Source organism: Vombatus ursinus, unplaced genomic scaffold, assembly GCF_900497805.2.
Source record: "Vombatus ursinus unplaced genomic scaffold, bare-nosed wombat genome assembly UNPS02014813.1, whole genome shotgun sequence".
NCBI lineage: Eukaryota > Metazoa > Chordata > Mammalia > Diprotodontia > Vombatidae > Vombatus > Vombatus ursinus.
The window spans coordinates 17,142,266-17,160,905 of record NW_020954591.1 but is presented as its reverse complement, the minus strand read 5'-3'; the positions used below and the strand labels follow the sequence as shown (position 1 = coordinate 17,160,905).

The 18,640-nt window shown below is 35.5% G+C and overlaps 1 protein-coding gene across 2 annotated transcripts in view; it reads left to right on the top strand.

Moving 5' to 3' along the window:
- SGCG (sarcoglycan gamma) overlaps nt 1-18,640 on the top strand; it is a 258,739-nt gene that overhangs the window by 216,521 nt on the left and 23,578 nt on the right. The window lies entirely within an intron of this gene.

Here is an 18,640-nt window from a genome sequence, read left to right as displayed (position 1 = left end):
TGTTCAAGCAGGGGCTGGTTGATCATTTGTAAATGATGATTTAGAAAGGATTCCTAGATTGTTAATTAGGCAGTAGGGTGGACAAGATGTGCCTTCCATTAATTCATTCACCAAACATTTATTAAGTGCTTGTTATGTATGAGGCTTTGTGATAGGAATCAGGGATGAGAGGAAAAACAAATTAAGATTAGTCTGAGACCTGATGGCCCTTCTGGCTAGGTGGGACTGGTATAACAATGGCTATGGTTCAAAATAGCATATGAGAGAAGTACAAAGAAGATACTATATCAGCATAGGATGAAGGGATTGATTCTAACTCTAAGATTCTGTCCTAAACTCTCCCCCAAGTAGTAAGTACTTAAATGCTAGTTGACAGACCAATAAGACAAAGAGTATTATGAGTACAATCCCTACCAAATTGAAGGGCTGTTTCTGAGGGTCAAAAAATAATTTACAACTTGTAAATCATTTTGTAACTATAAGTAATTCATTTTGTAACTATAAGTAATTCATTTTGCAACTCCTCAACAAAATCTAGGGTCACTAACAGGAAACCAGTTTATTCATCCAGTCTAGGGGAAAAAAGTGAAAAGAACGTACTGTATGACTCTGTGAATCACTTTATGGCATGGAAGTAGAGACAGTGCCTTAAGTTGGTCCATCAGTATGCAGTTGTGGTAGATGGACAAGGAGCTAGACCCACATTTGAATAGGAGGAGAAAATGGCATTTGAAGAACTGTAGCACTTTCAATGACCATGAACTGGTCCCAGGTTTTAAAACATCTTTTTAACACAGATGTACTCCTGGTCAGGCTGTATAGCTACCACAATCTCAGAAGAATCAAATTTTCAAGCAACCCAAAGCAAAAGCTGTAAAGATACATGGTGGATGTAGGTTGGCATATTGAAAATGTTGGATTTCATGGAATAAGTGATATAAACAACATCATGGAGGATGTGTATGATCAGCAAAAGAAGGTAGACTAGTCATTTAGTGACAGTATAGGGTAACAACATTTTAAAAGTATCAGAAGGCAGCCTCGAGAATGAAATGATGGGTCACTGGAGAGTTTATGGAAAATATAGGCAAGATTCACAAAGAATGAAAAGATAAACATTTGCCAGCTGTGCAATCCTGGGTAAGGTACTTAAACTCTCTCATCTGTGAAGTTTCTCATCCATAAAATGAGGGCTTTAGACTAAATGATCTCCAAGGTTCCTCCCAGTTCTAAATCCAAGGTCCTATGAATATGAAAGGATTGTGGTCTGTACTGATACACAACCATGAGATCATAGATCCGTCAAAATATTTATTATCTACAAATTTTGAAATCATTTTGATTCTAGGGGTTGAACCTAGATGGACACCAGGACAACCAACCAGTGATATGGAGGGAAATAGCTAATTCCTAAACTTCCTGGAGTGATGTGAAAAACTACTTGGGAAAAGCAATAACTTTGGAATAGTTTTCATTTTATGACAGCAATAGTCATATGTGTCATGCTTCTACTGACTCAGAACACCTGTGCTTGACCACATGAAACCAAATTGAGCTGTTTCCTCTCCCCAATAAAAACTTCAATTAGCTTTTATGTGATGTGCACATATTTTATTACTCTTTTTTGTTGTGTTTTTAATTCCTTGGTTTGCAAGAAGGGATCTTACTCCAAGGAAATGTGCAAAATGTGTAACTCTTTAAGAAGATACTTCAATTACTGGTAGAGATATTATATTAGCTGTTGTTATGGAGAAATCAATTATTTCAAAGATCATTCAAGCCCACAATAAAAAGGATCAGCCACACCAAAGTACAAAGGAAAGTGTGATTCAAACAAACAAACAAAAAAATGCAAAATAATAACCAATTGCTATAAAACAGCCCAATTAATCCTCTGAAAGTAAGCCAAGACCTTCAAGGGAACCTGGCAGCTGGAGGGATTGTTATTGATTTCTCTGGAGTATGGCATGGGCTTTTTGAATTTGGAAGAATAATGAAAAGGTCGATTTTTTTAAAAGGGAGTTGCTAACCATTGTTATGAATAAAATACATTTGTCACAGACAAGACAATACAAACACTAGAATAGTGAATAGTCAGGGAGGGAAGTAATTTTTGTTGAAGAAACTCACATTTTCATTCAAAGCTTTACCAAAGTCATTGCCATAAGGAATGCTGGTGAATCTGGTAATTATTGGGCATTTTCATCATATTATAAAACATCTACCCAAAAAGTATATTGAGATTTTATTACTTCCAATGAGCCTAGAGGTCTTGTATTATTGAGGTAATGATAAGCTCTGATAAATACATTGATATATTAAGAAGTAAAATTGTTCTGAAGTTATAGAAATTCTCAAATGAATAACACAAGCTTAGATCACATAATATGACATAAAAAAGTTAACAAATATATCTAAGAAATGGAGATAAACATGTTTCAATGGCCTGGCAACTCATCTGACTTAAACACCATTGAAAAGTCACAGGCTTAACATGGGACAAATAAGGTTAGACTTGGAAAAATTGATTATTTGTCAAAGGTACGCTAAATATCCATTTAGTTTCATGATGAAAAATTAAAGAATATGTGTCAGAGCTTATTAATTCAATGCCAAATTTTGCAAAAACAAGAAATTATAGAAAAAGGAGAATAGATTACATATTTAATGTTTTAAGTATGTTAAAATTTGTCTTTTTTATTTTATGTCAATAGATATAACTATTTTTCTGGATAATTTTCACATCAGAGACATCACCTTGCCAACAAAAGTCCATACAGTCAAAGCAATGATTTTTCCATTAGTAATGTATGACTGTGAGAGTTGGGCTATAAGGAAGCGGATCACAGAATCAATGCTTTCAAATTGAGGTGCTAGAGGAGACTTTTGAGAGTTCCTTGGACATCAAATCAATCAACACTTAAAGAAATTGACTATTCATTGGGAGAAGAGATACTACAGCTGAAGCTTAAATACTTTCACCACATAATGAGAAGACAGAGTCAATGGAAAAGACCCCCATGCTGGGAAAGACTGAAGGCAAAATGAGAAGGGGATGGCAGAGAATGAGATGGATAGTGTCCTGGAAGCAATGAACATGAGCTTGGACAGACTTTGGGAGATTGTGGAAGATAGAAGGGCCTGATATGCTGTGGTCCATAGGATCACAAGGAGTTTGGTACAACTGAATGACTGAATAACAATATTTCCTTGGGATATTTTCGATAACTAGAAACATGCAAGTGAATAGGGAAAATAAGAAAATTGTAACTGTCATTCAAGATGGAGCTGATTTAATTTCTAAAAGCCAAGGAAGACTATGCTGAAGATGCTACATTCAGTGTTTATTAGAACAATTCAAGGTCCATATTTATTGCCCTTGCCTAATGTGGCCTAAGCTATTTCTTCACAATATATTCAAAGACTATTGAATATAAAGAAATTATTTTGGGAACTTCTTTCACTCTACCTTAAATAATCAACTAAGGATAAAGTTCAGTTGCTCACTAACCCCATGTTACTTGGTGTTTTGACTAATAAAACTTTTAATTAGTAGTCAATTATTGGAAATTACAAAATAATTGGTTAATGCTGAAATTATTTTACTAAACAGAAATAGCACTTGGAAATTACCTAGTGTTTAATTCAGATTACTTATAGAATTGGTTTGTTTTACTATTACTGCTAAATTTAGCTACTAAAGAAAAGATATTCAGACCCATCGTATTCTGCAAAAAATAAAGTTTCAGAAGTTTTCATTTCCTAAAGAGAGAGATGCTCCTAAGAAATAAGGAAAGAATGAAAGGTGCTGACCTGCACAAACTTATGCACTACCAAGACTTACAGAGTGAGGTGAATCTCAGTTAAAAGTTTAGAGTACTGTGGGCTATCTCCCCAGGAAAAGGAGATGGTAAATTGGGGGAATATGGTCCAAAGAGCTTAGGCCACTTCATCAGCAGAAGTGTGTTCCTGTCAATGTAAAGCACTTCCATTTATCATTTCTAGCATGTAAATGTAGGCTTCACTTATTGTATTTAGAACCTATCTGAAATAAAGTTAAAAAGACAATTACTTTCTCAAATAGTTAGGGAATACAGTTGATATCTGCATTCTCCCCATGAATAAGCAACCCAGCTCTCTACCTCTACATTTGATTCAACTACCTGGAAATACTCTCTGTGACAATGATGACACACTTTATATATCTGAATATTAGCTGAAAATCTCTGCCAAACAACTTAAAAAATTATTAGTTTGCCTTAATGGTTATTTCATCGTTCAAACATCAGAGGAAGAGATGAGATGAATTGATACACTAATTTTGACCAGCAAGGAAGAACCAGTTGCTGAGGTAGAAATGACTAAAAACCTTAGGGATTTACTAGCTCTGTGACCCTGGACAAGTCACTTAACCCCGATTGCCTCACTAAAAAAAAGAAAAAAAAACTTTAGGGGAAAGTGACTACTCCATCTTGAAGGATAAAGGAGAAGACAAATGTGAAAAGATTCAGAGAGAGAATAAGTATGAAACCATGGCTTGAAAGTCTATAGAAGAAAAAAATTGTCTGTAGAGGTAATGAGTCCAAGATGAATGGGAAGTCCTCAGGAATAAAGTCCACTTCTAAGAGAAGAACAAATAGAAACAATTCCAACAAAGAATAAAAGGTAGAGCTGTCTAAAGAGACATATATATCAAACTCATCAAACAATTTAGATTTCTTTTTTTGTTTTGTTTTTTATGATAATTTTTATTTATTTTTTTGTTTTCAACATTTACTTCCACAAGATTTTGAGTTCCAAATTTTTATCCCATTTCACCCCTCCCCCCACCCCAAGATGGCATGCATTCTGAATAACCTTTCCCCTAGTCTGCCTTCCCTTCTATCTCTCCCCTCCCTTCTCTTATCCCATTCCCCTTCAATATTCCTGTAGGGCAGGATGGATTTCTGTACCCCATTTCCTGTATTTCTCATTTCTCAGTTGCATATGAAAACATTTTTTTAAACATGTGTTTTTAAAACTTTGGGTTTCAAATTTTCTCCCTTCCTCCCTCCCCACCCACCCTCATTGATAAGGCAAGCAACTAAATATAGGTTATATATGTGCAGTTATGCAAAACACTTCCATAGTAGACATGCTGTGAAAAACTAACTCCATTTCCCTTAATCCCATTCCACCCCACCATTTATTCTATTCTTTCTTTTGACTCTGACCCTCCTCAGAAGTACTTGCTTCTGATTACCCCCTTTCCCAATCTGCCCTCCTCTCTATCATACCCCTACTCTCTTGTCCCCTTCCACCCCCCAATATTTTCCTGTAGGGTAAGACAGATTTCCATACCCAATTGAGTGTGCATGTTATTCCCTCCTTAAGTCAAATTCTATGAGAATAATATTCACTCATTCCCTCTCACCTTCCCCCTTTTCCCCTCCACTGTAAGAGCCTTTTCTTTTCTGTTTTGTTATTTTTTGTGAGAAAATTTACCCCGTTCTACCTCTCCCTTTCTCCTTCTCCTAGTATAATCCTCTCTCACCCCTTAATTTTATTCTCCAGATATGACCTCTTCATCTTCAACTCACCCTGTGCCCTCTATCTATCTATCTATCTCTCTATCTATCTATCTATCTATCTATATATATATTTATATATATATATATATATATATATATATATACACACACACAGACATATAATTTTTCCCTCCAACTACCCTAATACTGACAAAGATCTCATGAGTTACAAATATCATCTTTCCATGCAGGAATGTAAACAGTTAAACCATAATAAGTCTCTTATGATTTTCTCTTTCCTGTTTACTTCTTCATGTTCCATTTGAGTTTTGTATTTGAAAATCAAATTTTTGATTCAGCTCTGGTCTTTTCATCAAGAATGCCTGAAAGTCCTCTATTTCACTGAATGACCATTTTTGCCCCTGCAGAATTATACTCAGTTTTGCTGGGTAGGTGATTCTTGGTTGTAATCCTATCTCCTTTGCCCTCTGGAATATTATATTCCATGCCCTGCAGTCCCTTAATGTAGAAGCAGCTAAATCTTGTGTTATCCTGATTGTGTTTTCACAATACTTGAATTGTTTCTTTCTGGCTGCTTGTAATATTTTCTCCTTGACCTGGGAACTCTGGAATTTGGCTACAATATTCCTAGGAGTTTTCCTTTGAGGATCTCTTTCAGGCAGTGATCAGTGGATTCTTTCAATTTCAATTTTGCCCTCTGGTTTTAAAATATCAGGGCATTTTTTCCTGGATAATTTCTTGAAAGATGATGTCTAGGCTCTTTTTTTGATCATGGCTTTCAGATAGTCCAATAATTTTTAAATTCTCTCTCCTGGATCTATTTTCCAGGTCAGTTGTTTTTTCAATGAGATACTTCACATTGTTTTCTAATTTTTCATTCTTTTGGATTTGTTCTATGGTGTCTTGATTTCTCATAAAGTCACTAGCTTCCAATTGCTCTATTCTAATTTTTAAGGAAGTATTTTCTTCAGTAATCTTTTGGACTTCCTTTTCCATTTGGCCAATTTTGCTTTTTAGGGCATTCTTCTCCTCATTGGCTTTTTGGACCTCTTTTGCCATTTGGGTTAGGCTATTTTTTAAGGTGTTATTTTCTTCAGTATTTTTTGGGGTCTCCTTTAGCAAGCTGTTGACTTGTTTTTCATTATTTTCTTTCAAAACTCTCAGTTTTTCCTCTACTTCTCTTACTTGCTTCTCAAAATCCCTTTTGAGCTCTTCTAAGGCCTGGGACTGATTCATATTCTTCTTGGAGGCTTTGGATGTAGGAGCTTTGGCTTCATTGTCTTTTTCTGGTCGTATATTTTGATGTTCTTTGTCACCAAAGTAAGATAATATAGTCTGATTCTTTTTGCGGTGCTTACTCATGATCCTGGCCAATTACTTGAGTTTTACACTCTTTGTTAAGGTAAAAGTCTGTTTTCAATGTGGAGAATGTACTGTCCCAAGCTTTGGGGGTTTGTATAACTGTTTTCAGAGATACTTCTAGGGACCTGAAAATTTTCAGTTCTTCCAAGGTGCTATGATAAGGGGTGAGGTGTTTTCTCTCCACCGCCACAAGAAGCTTCACCACACCAGCATTCCTCCTTGCCCCAGGACTGCCCCTCAGAACTTTGACCCAGATCCAAGCACAGGTAAAGCAAGAGATTCCTGCCTCAGCACTGGAAAAGAGATCCCTGCAATCCTGCTCTGATCAGCCACTCAATTCCCCCTCAGTCTATGGGCCGGAAGCTCAGTAAACAGCAATGGCCCCGGGGGTGGCTGAGACCTAGCTCCTTCTCTCACCGCAGTCACAGACTTTTCCCACTGACCTTCCAAGTTGTTGTTGGCATTCGTGGGTTGAGAAGTCTGGAAACCGCCACAGCTGCCTGCGATTCACTCCTCTGAGGCCTGCTCCAGGTAAGCTATGGCCTGCAAGCCCACGCCAAACTACACTCCTCTCCCAGCCTAGTGCAATACACCTTTTCGATCAACCATCCAGGCTGTCTTGGGCTGGAAATGTGTTTCACTCTGTCTTTTTGTGGGTTCTGCTGTTTTAGAATTTGTTTAGAGCCAATTTTTATAGGTATTTTGAGGGGTTTGGGGAGAGAGCTCAAACAAGTCACTGCTTTCCCTCCACCATCTTGGTTCCACCTAGATTTCTAAAAGAAATATTTAGAAGATGGAAACAAGGGAAAGCAACAAATGATGAAGGCAAAAGTATAGCATGATCCTACATGAAAAATGTTAATAGCAGTAAAACTTAGAATGAGCTGGCATTCATTTTTGTAAGGACAACAGAAAGAGTTATTTTTAGCTCTATGAGGGAAAAGAGAGATGATAGGATCACATCTTGTGGCAGATGGGAAAAAGAAAATAGGACTACGTGACTTTTTTTTTTTTGAGCTTTCTCTTTCAAATCATATTTCAAGTCCTTAACAAAGAATAGAGGTGCCTCAGGGTTCTCAAAAGCTATATCAATGGACCACAAGTCTTAGATGGTTCTACTGTACTGGAAAGGCTTTAAGCATGGTCCCAGAAAATGACTACATCTACTTTTCAATCGTAGTTAACTGTAGTGAAGTTTATCACCAGTGGCTAGCCACTTGGTAAGAAATTATTTGGCTATGCCAAACCTTGAAACAAATAAGAAAAATACCAAATAACCTTCAGACCCTTCCAATTCTATATTGACAGTGATAGTGACAGAGTGGTAGAAAAGGAGCAAAAAGTCTAAAGATCGTAGTTTTTAAGACCCTATAAATTAATAGTGATTCATACTCTAAATGTGAGATCCTTATCCAATGACCAACAAATAGATATACCCTTAAAGGACCTAAATCATGTCAATCTTGACATTTTTTGCTATACATGAAAACAAGAGAGAAGAAAGTTAGAGTTAAATGATAGAATAGCTCAAAGGTCCTCCATGAAAAAGCAATAAAGGAATTGAAGGAGTTGGTTTTATTCTGCATCCAAAGACAATAAGAAACATTCTTGTATGGAACATTTCATCATTTTGTATTGCAATGTTCATGGGAAGAATTTGCAAAAAGGGCCATCATGAAAATAATTATGACTTATGTACCAACATCTGTTACTGGAGAGACAGAGAAAGAAAAATTCTGAAGAACTCAGTAAAACCCATCAAATTAAATCAACATATATTTTGATACCTGATGACTTAAATCCAAATGTAGAAATATGAGAGGACAGCAAAAAATGTATTGGAAAATATGATTCCAGGAAAGAAGAATGAGAGAACCAAAAGACTTTCAGACATAGAGGCCTCATGACTATAACCCATGATTACTTTATTCGATAGAATTGGAAAGCTCTAGAAATTGATGCACTAAATAAAATCATAAGAAGTGAAATTTATTATATTTTAACAGAAGAGATTCATCATTGATACGGCAGTCATCCCTGGATCAGTGTTATGTATTCGGTGAGATCATCAACTTATAAGAGCAAAGGTAAAAATTAATAAGTTAGAAGAAAAAATAAATATGATAAAAACATATGGTAGGTGAAATAACCCAACCTGACCTATTTAAAGAAGTTATTGATGTGATGCAAAAAGTGGGAAATGAATAGAAGAAAGGCCATTGACACTTGTTATAAATATTTCAGCCTTAGTTTTAAACAATTCAAATAAGCCACCATTATTATTAGACCCAAAGGATTAGAAAACTGCCCTAGTTTAGTCTGCAAACATTTGGCTTCCAATTTCCCAGGTGAAATCTTATGAAAACCGAAGGCAACATTAGTTTAAATATAAATGTGTTTATAAAATCCTATAGCAAAGGATGGTGGAAGATTATAAGTATTAGCATCTCATAAAACATTAAGAATCAGTAGAGAGAAAAAAGTTTAAAAGAACTTTGTGAAAGTCCCAATCAAGCAAAGTCATTCTAATGGTATTTAGGGATGAAAACAGGACAACAGACAAAATACAGAAAACATCTGTAAAGATATTTATAACAAAATCTTTTCTCCAAAAAGGACCACTGAATGCCATCACAGACATATTTACAGAGGAGGAAGAAATGGAACTGAAGAAAACAAAAATAGGAAAAGTAATTGAACTAGAACAAGTTTACACAGAGAAGGTCTGTGCTGCAGGTGAAATAATGATGAGGATACCAAGGAGTAGATTTTCAAAGTATCTGAAGAATAAAACACTTAAGGAGAAAATAAAAGTTCAAAGTCAAGGGGGAAAAAAATCTGTGTTCTAATTAATATCAAAAAAGGTGATGAAGAGAACACCTATCAACTCATGAGCCTACATTTCCAGAATTTAGAGCTAATTGGGACTGGAGAAAATGCATGGCCACATAACCCAGAATTCAAAATGAATACCAGATATGAATACCAACATGTTCCATTGTCACATTGCAGGGTCATGGAAATATGAAGGCTGCTTCCAGCATGTCAGTGGGATACTATTGGTGAATTTTTCAGAAGACATGGAAAAGAATAGCAGAGAATGAGCAGGCAAAAGGGATGGGTTATAATCTTCATAATTAGAAGGAATGTTGTTTATCGTTCATTTTCAAAGAGGACCAATGACATCACAAGTGATGGCTTGACTTGTGCATCAGTTGGATTTAAGTGAGACAGAGTTGTACAAAGTTGTCACCCTCATTGTTTCTTCTAGAGTCATTGGAGTCTGGTGACAAGACAAGTCAGGGTGACTGGTGATAGTCCAGGATGCAGTGGATGACTTTGGTGTCTTTGATATCTAACTATGCTCTGAGCATTCCACAATGTCTGCTTCAGCTGCCTTCATGGCCAATGTAACAAATTGTTCACATTTGCTCATTCCTCTGGGGGAAGTATTCACATGCTTGGGACAGACATCCCCCTAACTCACTGACAGGTTTGAGGCCTGTCAGTTATCCTCAACCTGATTTATCCCATCTGCCAAAGTAGTGTTACCAGGGTATGGCCAATGTGCATGTTACAGCTTCTTGGAGCTACAGGTGAGAATTGGGTGACAAGTGGACCCCAAAGGTGGATAAGCAGCCCTGAAAAGGGTTCAGCAAGCCCTCACACCACATATGCTAGTCCTCCCTAAACACCTTTACACCCCTATTAGAAGGAATACCACATCTATGAAATCACCAGCAAGTAATACAGCTTATAAATTATGTCCATAAAACCAATTGTTTTTAAATATTTTCATTTTTTCTCTCAATGACAATGATCATTGGATTAGAAAGGTCAGAACAAAGATGTTTAAAAGAAGTTTGAATGCAAGATAAGAAAGAGGATATTAGGAGTCTGTAACCCACTTAGTCTAGGTGAGCTAAATCCCAGAGAATTAAAACAAATGACAATTGTGGTTTCTGTGTCAGTGGTCTTTGAAAAAATGTGGAAAATAGGGGATGTACCACAGGCATGAGAAAGGGAAAATATGATTCTCAGAAAAATGAGATGAGGAAAGTCTGCAAACTATAGACCATGACTTCTAATCCTGGCAGAATTCTACAACTTAATATTAAAGCTTATGATCAACTTCAAAACAAAGCTATGATCACAAAACACCAGTATGGTTTAGTTAAAAAAAAAAAAGTCATTACAAACTAACCTCATTTTCTTTTTTGAGAGCATTTCTAGACTAACAAATGAGGAAAATTTCACAGACATAGTTTACCAGGAATTCAGCAAATAATTCAGCAGTTTGTTATATTGTGCTTGTGGCCAAAATCTAGAGGTTACAGGATAGTATAGTTAAGTGAATTCTGAATTGACGAAATGACCAAACACAAAGAGAAGTCATTAAAGAATTGATGTGAACTTGGAAGGCATTCTCTAGTAGAGTATTTCAGGGTTCTTTCCTTGGATCAATTTAACATTTTCATTAGTAATGTGCATGAAAGTGCATGCTTTAGTACATTAGTAATGTACATGAAAGTATAGGTGGCATGTTTATCAAATTTATAAATGACATGAAGTTTGGAAAGATAGCTAACATATTGGATGACAGATCCCAACAGGCTCAAACAATGTACTGAATCAAAGAAGATGAAATTGAATGGGGATAAGAGTAAATTCCTATACACAGGTTAAAAAAATAAAATGCATGAGTATGGAATAAGAGAAACATGGATAGGTCATAGTTTGTATGAAAAAGATCTAGAGGTTTAATAGACTTCAAAATTAATATGAGACAACAGTATGATATGGCTGTTAACAAAGCTAAGGCAATCTGGCTTCACTGAGAGGGGCATATGTCTAAAACTTTGGAATTGATCCTACTTCAGTATATCCCCATTGTAGACAGACATGATTTTCTGAAATTTTCCATATATCAAGCCTAAATTTGCCTCCCTGATACTTCCACACATTTCTTCTAGTTATAACCAAATGACCTCTTAATTTCTCTTCTAATATTAACATACTAGCTTTGTGATGGCAATTTTGTTCATTCCTCAAAGAACTTTATGACTTGCTTTCAAGTCTGAGATGGCCCTGCAGATGTTTTAAGTTGCAAAAGTCTTAGTAAATTGTAAGCTACTTGAAGGTAGATATTTTGTCTAATTTATCTTTATTTCTATCTTAGCACCTTTCACAGTGTTCTAAACATAGTAATAAATGCAAATTGAGTTAATGAATTCTGGCTAAATAAATGATTGATGCATTTATTTAGGATCTGTTCAATGCATAGCACCATACTAGATGTTTTAGATGATAGATAAAAAATAAGCAAATGATACAAGGCCTATTCTCAAGGAACTTATCATCTAGTTGGGGAATTTATTATCTAGTTTCATTTCCCACCTGGCTACATTCCTTTGGACTGAACTCCATCATGCCCCTAGGAGCCTCATCTTCAGAAGTGAAACTCAGCATCATCCTGTGAGATTAGATGAGCATTAATATTCACTTCTCATCAGTATGAAGAACCAACAAAGATTTCCTCCCAAAGCCTCCATTTAAAGACAGTGCCCATGCCAGCCATTCTCCATTTCACACCCCTGTATTCCCTTGTATTAGACCCCATGGTGTCCCTGTGCCCTGGCTACCTCTCCCTTCCCCTAGTTTTTCAGCTTCCTGTTATATGTTGTCTTCCCCCACTTGATTTTAAGGAACTTGATTAGCAAGGACTACTTTTTAATATTTGTATCCCTAGCAATTATCACAGTGCCTGGTGCATAGTAAGTGTTTAAGAAATGTTTATTGATTGACTCAATTGGGGAAGTATGACATGCAGTATATCTATTAAATAGTTAGAGAATGCTTCCCAGAACAAATATAGGGAAGCAAATTTGATTCAGCAAATCCTTATTAAGAATCTTCTGGGTAAGGGCAGCTAGGTGGCACAGTGGATAGAGCACTGGCCCTGAAGTCAGGAGGACCTGAGTTCAAATCCAGCCTCAGATACATAACACTTACTAGCTGTGTGAACCTGGGCAAGTCACTTAACCCCATTGCCTAGCCAAAACAAAACAAACAAACAAACAAAAAAGAATCTTCTAGGTATAGAGAATTATGGTAGGTGCTAAAGACATAAAAAGTTTAGAAATCACAATAGAAAATATGATATATAATAATACACATAAATAAATTATTAGATTATGTAATAATTGAACAGCTCCTTCCTCTCATGAAATCTTTCTTCAATGACATCAGAAGGTCATTTGGACTTAAGTATGTGGCAATGAAAGGGAATAAAGGCTTTGAGTTTGAATGTGGAAATCATATTGAACCAATGGATAAAGACAATACCTTCAAATACCTTGATTTCCTCTAAGCAAGATATATTGAAATACAGATATCAGGGAGAAGGATATAGTTGAATGTGTTAAGGGACTTACTGGCACCCTGAAAATGAAGTTGAATGGTAAGAATGTGTTTAAGGCAATTAACACCTATCCAATATTGATCTTGATGTATACTTTCAGGAATTACAAAATGAACTGTAACAGATTTGGAAAATATCCTTACAAAATCCTATACAATATTAACAAAAGATAGAGCCCACCACCTTAAGGCACCTAAAAATAAGAAGATGGTCAATAACACCCTTACAGGACATGACAAACAGGTCAAAAATCTACAGGAACAGAACAGAAATCACTTCACCAAGCCATAGTAAAGGCTGATTAGACTTGTCAAATGTAAGTAAAAGTCACTTGCCTCCAAATGAGCCTGTGACACAACTTCTCAAGACTAGAATCAAAATACCCCATAGGTGAAAGCTATATGAATTCAGCCAATGATGTGACAACAAAGAAGCATAGAATAAATGACTGAGTGATGCCAATTTTTTGTGCAAATTGACCCATTTAAGACTGTAATTCAGCATGAAGTCATTCATTCAAAAAAATTGAGAAAAGTTACCCTTAAGGAGTCCAAACTTAGTGATCAATCTAGATTGTGCAAAGAAATGGTGGTGATAGTGGAAACGGTTAGCACCTATAGAATACCTTGCAAGACTTGACCTGTTGGCCAGAATTATACAACAGAGGTTTGCTATCTTCCATGGTCTGATAATCACATCTGCACACTACAAATGCAGCCCTTTAAAAATAATCTGGAGAACTCATCCAATAAACTATAGTAGAACTGTATCATTACCACAAATCAAACCATTATCTAAAATCACCTGGACATAATATTGATTTATAAACACTTGAGAATAATGTTTTTAATCATCTCAAATACTCATAATCTCCAAGCTACATGGTGATTTCAAAATATTGAGAGCTAGCCTACAGGGCATGATCTTACCTCCTAATTCTTTTATTCAACTACAAAAATCAGTTATTTCATCAACCTGTGCACTAATCCACAAAATATTCAATATAGAAGATTAACAGCCAAATGGCAATTTATCCCAGAATTATTTCTATCTGAACCTTATTGAGAAAGACAAGAATGAGATAATAATGACAAAAACAACAATAATAATAGCATTTTAAGACTTGCAAAACACTTAACATATAATTCTAATCAAGAATCCACACTTAGCGTAAATACATGAACTGGTGTCCTAGTAAAAAACATTCTCTGGGAGCTGACATCTCTATTCAGTTAATTTTTTTGTCAATTGCTGCAAAAATACAACTTTGTAAAAATGTGTTGTTATTAATATCATCAAAGCCCATACGGTGGGACAGTGTTGCCAAAAAGGAAAACCCCTAGAGATATAAAATGAATCACTCCTTCATCCCCATCACAACTTCACTCTCAGATTAGGAAATTAAGGGGACTTTTTGTCAGTTGAAAATGACAAAAAGATAGAATATCCAGAATGACTGTGCTGACAACCAATAAATATATATTTTGTGTAATAAATTACAGCAATGTTTATCCATTTTTATTGTCCAGTGTGACACTTCTCCGCAGGAAGTTTAATAAAAAAACTGATCTATTTTTTATATAACTGAGGAATTTCCAAAAACTGATTAAAAGGGCTTCCTGTGAACTTCAGGATCAAAGAAATGCTCAATTTTATTTAGCATAGTTTTAGTGCTAAATGTATTCAATTGCATAGTAATTCATTGAAATATAGAAATTTACATATGATAAATATCTAGCCTTTTCCCAAAACTGGAATGGCCATATAGTACTAACTTTATTTGCTTTACAAAGAAGTAAAAATTTCCTATCCAACATCAATCTAAAAATTAGGCTCTTCTATCTTATAGAGACTGTGTCCAGGAGTAGTGTCAGCAAGACTAACAAGGTGAAAAGATGAGGCATTGGTTGAAGATATATCCAAATATAATGAATAAACATTAACATTACATTTAGGACTTCAGTGGTTCTTCAAGTTGGATATGTGACTGGGTAACCTTTCAATGAGTACTGTTGTCCCATTGACCCCACCTGAAGATCTGAGTGGTAACCCTTGGGAGCAGACTTTAAAAGGCAGCAGACACAGCCATAGAGACAATGGCCAAAGACAAAAACTGAGAGATGCAGATGGGAGAGAAGTCCAGGGAATCTCTGGGTTTCAAAGGTGGTAGCAATAGAAAGCCAATGACAGAATGACTAAGGAATTCTAGGGGAGGAGCATCCAGACTAAGTCTAAATGTAGGAGGAAAAGTTCTTGCACAATGTTGAGTACCTGGAGAAAAGAAGAGCTCCAACTCTGAGGTATCACCTCACACCTATCTGATTGGCTAATATGACAAAAAAAAAAGGAAAATGATAAATGCTGGAGAAGATGTGGGAAAATTGGAACACTATTGCATTGTTGATGGAGTTGTGAACTGATCCAACCATTCTGGAGAGCAATTTAGAACTATGCCCAAAGGGCTATAAAACTATGCATACCCTTTGATCCAGCAATACCACTATTAGGTCTGTATCCCAAAGAGATCATAAAAAGTGGAAAAAGACTCACATGTACAAAAATATTTATAGCAACTCTTTTTGTTATGGCAAAGAATTTGAATTTGAGGGGATGCCCATCAATTGGGGAATGGCTAAACAAGTTGTGGTATATGAATGGAATGGAATACTATTATGCTGTAAGAAATGATAAACAGGCAGATTTCAGAAAAAAACTTGCAAAGACTTAAATGAACTGATGCTGAGTAAAGTGAGCAGAACCAGGAGAACATTGTACACAGTAACAGCAACATTGTGCAATGATCAACTTTGATAGACTTACCTCTTCTCAACAATACAATGATCTAAGCCAGTTCCAAAAGACTCATGGTGGAAAATGCTATCTATATCCAGAGAAAGAACTATGGAATCTAAATGCAGACCAAAGCATACTATATTCTCTTTTATTTTTCTCATGATTTTTCCCTTCTGTTCTGATTCTTCTTTCACAACATGACTAACATGGAAATATGTTTAATATGACTGTACATGTATTGCCTATCTCAGATTACTTGCCATCTTGGGGAGGGGGAAGGGGAGGGAGGAGAGAAGAGAGGAAGAGTGGGAGAAAAAAATTTGGAACTCAAAATTTTGAATGTTGAAAACTATCTTTACATGTAATTGGAAAAAATAAAATATTATTAAGTGGGGGTGGGGAGAGAAGAAGAGTTCCTAGGTAGCTCTGAGTTCTTGAACAAAGGCAAAGGGAAGAATCTTGTGATCCTAGAACCAAATAGCATCCAGGAACAGAAACACTGTGAAGGAGCAAACCCAGACCTTGCCTTCCATTGGTACTGTAAGTTAAAAGAGAATCAACTCTCCAGAGACTTTCCAGTTTCTTCCCTTTTCTGGAAGGAATCACAATCTTAGGGTAGCATTTTAAGTCTAAAAGACTGCATGGATCATTGGGGGAAGTTGAGCTCATTGGAAAGGAAAGAAAAGTTGTCTTGACTGATTATCAATTTGAGTGCAAGTTCTTGATGTTTTTTTTTTCCATTGGTTGAAATAAATCCTGTTCTGTATTTGATATATATTGTTAGACTGAATGTATAGGAACTGGAGGCCTTTTCTTGGCACAAGTTATATCATAATGTTCTCAGGGGAAGGCCTAGGTAGGAGAAAAATAAGACAAATTCTGACTTTCTCATGGAAAAACCCATGGAAAGATTAGGGGACATCAACCAAAAAGAAAGTGATTTGTGTAAAGTCCCCAGGATTGAATTTAATCCGTATAAAACAAGAATTGGGATTATGGATCATAGATTGCAATACCATCTACATTTCTTAATCTTCTGTAAGACTTCTTAGAGTTGGTATTCTCCTAAATTTAAAATGAATCTTAAATCATGTTTTTTTTCTGACATTTAATTGTATTTATTTTAATGATCCTTAAGTGCTATGAGAAGTTAACGCAAAAAGTATATCTAAGTAATTGGCTAATTATATTTTATGGACTTAATTTAAAAATGAACCTGAGCAAGCTTTGGGAAATAATTAAACTCTCTTTATTCTTGATTTTAACAGGAACATAAAATTTGAAGATGTATTCAAATTAGCTTGTAGATTTTTAGGCTGTTAGCCAATTTCTGAGTCTTTTGCATGTACTTTTAATTTAAAAGGTAATATTAACCATGAAAGTTATCAACCAATATTTTATAGGAAAAATACTAGCATCATGTGATCTACATATATAATATAAAAGACAATCATTTTGTTAGATATGTGGTCAAACACATTTTTGTGACATTGTTCAAAGAATCTTTCATTTGCACTAGTTGAGAATGAAATATTTAACCTTTCTCATATATGGAGAAAAATATAGCACTTGACTATAAAAACTAAAAACATTACAGGATACAAAAAAAACTAGAAAAACTTTAGACATCCTTAGTGTGTTGTTGGGAAATGTAGAAGAATTGAAGCCATTCTGTTATCTGATTTTGGTTGTTTCACTTTAAATATCCCATATTTAGTTCAGATTTCTTTTACTGAAGGCTAGAATAGTTCAAGTGAAAAGAGGTTAATACATATATATGCATATGTTTATGTATATATGTAAATACACATATACACAAATGTATATGTGTGTGTGTGTATATATATATATTATATATATATATATGATGTGATGTGTGTATATACATAAAAATATAATGTCCCACACATCTTAGTGGAGTTTAAAAGCTTTGATACTTAACTCCACTAAGACATGTGGGATACCCTTTAGATAAGTGGGGGGGGGACAGATGCAGGGTGTCAGTTTCTGTTTCAGAACCACTGGACTAGCCCCAGACATAAACAGCTTCACAAGAAGACTCTGGATCAATGATGAACTATCTACAGTTCATACAGCTGTTCACTCCAGAGCCGGCCTCAGGGATTAGAATGGATCGATGGAAGAAACTAGACATATTTACTATGGAGTAGGGAAGACTTAGAGGACCCATGATAGTTCTCTTCAAATATTTGAAGGGCTTCCCCATTTGAGTTGGATTAGACTTATTCTGCTTTGTCCCAGAAGGCAAAACTAGGAGAAAGGAATAGCAGTTGAAAAAATGCCAACTAAGGTTTATTGTAAAGAAGGGAAAAAAACTTATCCAACCCTGCCCCTCTAGAAGTCTTTAAGCAAAAACTAGTTTGCCACCTGTCAACTATGGGCTTGATGGAGATAAATACTCTCTAAATACATTTTTTCCTCTGATATCTGAGATTCTGACCACCAATTGATTAAACTGCTCTCTTCAAAGTCACTAATGATCTATTACAATGTAATTTCTTAGCCCATAGCC